Source organism: Cupressus sempervirens, chromosome 3 (assembly GCF_028749045.1).
Source record: "Cupressus sempervirens isolate cs-2001-9-10 chromosome 3, ASM2874904v1, whole genome shotgun sequence".
Lineage (NCBI taxonomy): Eukaryota > Viridiplantae > Streptophyta > Pinopsida > Cupressales > Cupressaceae > Cupressus > Cupressus sempervirens.
The window spans coordinates 965,849,369-965,853,943 of record NC_143120.1 but is presented as its reverse complement, the minus strand read 5'-3'; the positions used below and the strand labels follow the sequence as shown (position 1 = coordinate 965,853,943).

General features: G+C 29.5%; 1 pseudogene; it reads right to left on the bottom strand.

Moving 5' to 3' along the window:
* Positions 1-1,942: 1,942 nt before the first annotated feature.
* Positions 1,943-4,277, bottom strand: LOC149569948 (zeatin O-glucosyltransferase-like; annotated as a pseudogene).
* Positions 4,278-4,575: the final 298 nt, after the last annotated feature.

Genomic DNA, 4,575 nt, shown 5'->3' with positions numbered 1-4,575 from the left:
ATATTCATTTCCATACAATATTTTAATTTTTCATTTAAAATATAAAATTATATATAATAAAAAAATTATATGTGCACATTATATCATTTTTTATAGTGAAGATGATCAAAGATATTTACAAAGGGTGATATAACTATATATTAATTGTTTCATAGTATGGATATGTTAGATTAACAATTCACATATAATTGTTAACAGAATTTAGTCGAGCAAAAAGCAATATGGAGGAGTATCCTAAAAGTCCGCTCTTATAATGCAAAATGAATTGAGCCTATAATGTTTAAGATAAATAATTACATTATGAAAGAAGGGATAATTTGATTGGTGCAAACTAATATAGCTATTGCACTAATTTTGAAAGGTGAATGCAATAGTATATTGCCTACAGAAAATACAGTAATAGACCTGATTTTCTTCATGTATTTATAAATGAAAATAAAAAAATTTAGGTTCCGATAGATATTTTATCAATATTTTAAAGCATGTCTTTATGTTGTTGTGAGGGGAGAACCAACAAAAGTAAAGGATTCTCCCAAGCTATTTTGCATCATAGAAGATCAGAGGAGAAACCTATTGTTCTTTCTTGTTTCATCATCTTCCTTCTGCTTATAGGAAAAACATAGATTTAGGGGGAAAAAGTACACTTGACTTTATCATTGTATTTTATACAACAAATAGTGTGGCTAATTCTTTAATGTAGAAAAAAATAGAAATTAGAACTTGTATAAATACTAAAATTTATCTTTCTAAATGAAAGAAACAAGAAAACACAACATCCTTCTCAAAGGATTATTCTCTAATAAACGAGACATAAAATACATACATAAATGTAAATACATAAATTATTAAGTAATTTGTGCTAACTAAAAAATTGAAAAACTCTTTGAAACTAATGAGTTGGCTTACTAATGACCCACACTTCGAAAAAGATTGAACACTTAATTCTAGTCTAAACTAATCTCTTTTAGTTTGTCCAATGCAAAATGCACTAGTCTCTAGTGCTAATTGCACCTTGAGAAAAAATAGTCTGCTACACAGCTAATTACCATTGTATATGAAGCCCAAATATTCTAGGATAACTTTCAATTATCAACACAATGGCTTCACTAATCTAGGAACTAAATATAACTCTAGGTGCCACAATATTCTTAAAAAATCTCATGCCAAGGAATGTCATTTTACACATTTGTAGTGACAATATCTAATTCACATCATATTACTATAAATATTTTTATTTACTTCTCACAAATTCATGAATCATGAATATTCACACCATAGAATACTAATTACATCAACACCATAAAATAGTAGCCACTTAACCAACTGGTATAATTTCCAGAGGATCTTGAAGGGTGAAAATCATTCTCTTAAGGATCTTGACCATACCCACATCACAACTATAATCAAATCTAGTTTTGAACATCTAGACCCAAAATACTTTTTCAAGAAGAAGCTTAGTATGAAATTAGATATTTATATATTTGGTGTTGTATTTTTTGAGGTATTATGTGCACAAACTAACACCAACCCTTCAGTTGAATAAAAAGGCCTTGTTAAATGGGCTTTTGATTATCAAAGAAAGGGAATGCTCAAAAAAATCATAGATCCTTATCTGAAAGGTAAAATTAATCATAAATTGTGTAAAATGTATGGAGAGGCTATAGAGAAATTTCTTACTAAGCAATGTGTTGACAAGAGAGCTATGGGAGATGTACTTGAGACTTCATAATTTACTTTGCAGCTGCAAGAGACTTGAACTACAAATAAATAAATAGATGTTAACGATAGAAATGATAATCACACAAATAATTCAGCTATTTATGTTGTTGGAGATACCTCTACTTCAAGATAACACTAATTGAAAGAAAGAATTTTAGTGGATTCTTAATGCACTCGATTTCCTTATCCACCTCTAATGTTTCTTTTAGAACATAGAATTATGTTAACTATGAAGTACCTTACAAGTCAATTCCTCCATAAAATTATTATCTAAAAATCCTCCTTAGTCAACTTCCTTTTGAGCAACATTCTTGAATCTCTTTATCTTCTTCCTAGATTTTCTCCCTTGTTTTCTAGGTATTAACACCTTTACCTTTCTTTCTATTTGTATTCTCTCAACTAACACTCCATAAATCCCACCATGTTCTATCTTCAAACCTATATTCATCACACCTGACATTAGTTTTCATTTTGTGAACTAATTTTTATAAAGAAGAACTCCCAACAATGGAACCACCATGAAAGGCTTTGTAAAACTGAATTTCAAACATAGTCACTAACAAATTCACCTTTTGAATGATGTGATAACACTATTTAATGTGGATGATCACACTATTTAGGATCAACAACACCGATACCATTATTTTCAATCTACTCCAAAAACCATGGAATAAAGTCTCTTTCAAGCTAGCATAACTACACATTGTTTGTTGAGGAAGTGTTTAGCAAACGAGATTTTTCTTTCAAGTAAACCCATGGATATTTCTTCTATTTGGTCTTTTGAATCATGAGTAGAAACACCAAATGATATGTAGATAACTAATTTTTATGACTTCAAATCCAACCATTTTATAAATTAGGATTTTGATGGTGGATGATTGCTGAAATATTCAAAAAGTAAGAGTGGGCCTACCAAGTAAACTTGTACAATAGAATGCAATGAATGCTAAACCCTAATGGAACATAGTTTGGATGTATCCCTAAAAGATATTTTTTAGAGCTGATAAATCAAAATAAGGATAGTAATTAAATTGGCAAGAGGAATATCAAGCTTCTGTATGTTTAACAACCATGGGTTTTATGTTTCTTGTTCACTATTTAAAAAAATAAATTCAAACCATTTATGGTTTTAATCCATAATTGTCTGTATCCTCATCATTGGTTGTCTCTATATGTAGGATAAATTGAAATAATCCAATACAAACAATTTTTATGTGGTATTAAATTCAGTCTTCAATGTGCCAAATAGATGTATTAAAATTTCATGCTTTATTGGCACCTATGTATCTCGAAAAAAAAATGTAGTTAGAAGAATGTCTATGATTTATGTATGCAAATTTGTTTTTAAGTTTTCAACAAAAGGATGAAATAATTTATAGGTTGAGGTTTACTATTTTTTATTCATTATATAGTGCTATGTTTCAATCTATAAATGTTTCCACTTCACTGATAACTTTTAGAGGGTTAAATAATCTGCATTCATTCAAATATTTATGCAATAAAATCAAAACTAATTAGTTAGAATACTTGTGCATCTTTTTCAATTATGTGAAGTCTTTTAATTTGAATTTAAATATAGATTGTACTTCATTTTTGGGGCACTGGAGGGGAATCCCTCTCTACTGTACCTTTCTTATTTGTTAAAGAAACCTTAAAAATAAGACAATGAAGATATTACAAGCCCTTAAAATCTTTCTAAAAGGAAAAATCCAATGTTGAATATATTTTTCATATATTCATTCATAACAATTAATGATTTCTATTGTAATTTTGATTTTCTTGTGATTCTCATCTAACAAACATGGAGTTTTAAGAACTTTCATCGATCAATCTACAAGTAATTTGCTCTAGCTCTTGTATGTTTGAACTTGTTAATATATTTTTCTTTCTCTTAATATCCAATTCATCTTTAAAACATAGGTTTTGGAACTCCTTTATGCTTATTATGACATATGAGATAGTTGTAAATTTTTATTAGCCCCACCAAACATAACCCTTCTTGCATCGGTTGAATAATGACAATGCATGCTTTCAATATGAATTAGCAAGCCTTGTGAATGAAAGTACAAACATAAATCTGATGATTACTCCATCTAGATGAAACTCGTAGTATGTTAATAGCACGCCTTCTACGATATAAAACTATTACTAAACTAGGGTTTCTGAAACACAGCAATTGCTATTGTTTGTACTCAATTATCAATTCTGAAAAAACAAAATCCACATCTAGGGACGACTAATGAAACATTCTCCTCGTTCATTGTACTTATTTTCATTCACTACATGTTCTATCTTGTTGTTTAAGAACTAACAAAGTAGACAGTAATTTTCAGCTGTTTGGAGATCATAATCAAGAAGGAAAAGGCAGATTCGTTACCTAGGGCTGAAAAACTCGAAGAGCTTCCTCCTGGGTGAGAAAATGATGAGCCCAATTTCAGCATCGCAGGAGCAAAAATATCCTTGGGCTTCTTTAGCTATCCTCCCTTACACTTTGACAATGTAACCCTACGATTTACATAGTTTTCAATCTTTTTCAGATGCACCTTTCCCCTTACCATTGTGTATCTTAGTCTTCAACCAAACAAGATCTCTCCACTGTATAATGGGCTAAGCACTGACTACAATAGTTCGAATGCTCCATCCCACATCTAATGCCATTCAATGCATAGCATTATCCTGTTTATCTCATGCTGCTTCAGTGGAACGGTTGCTACTATTAAGAATAATATATTTTAGAACAAGTTTTTATTAATTTTAAATTTTCCTTTAAATTTTTTTAATTTACTAAAATTAAATTAAAAGATAAAAATGAGATAGGTCATGCTATAATTTCTTTTTACTTTTATACTACTATAA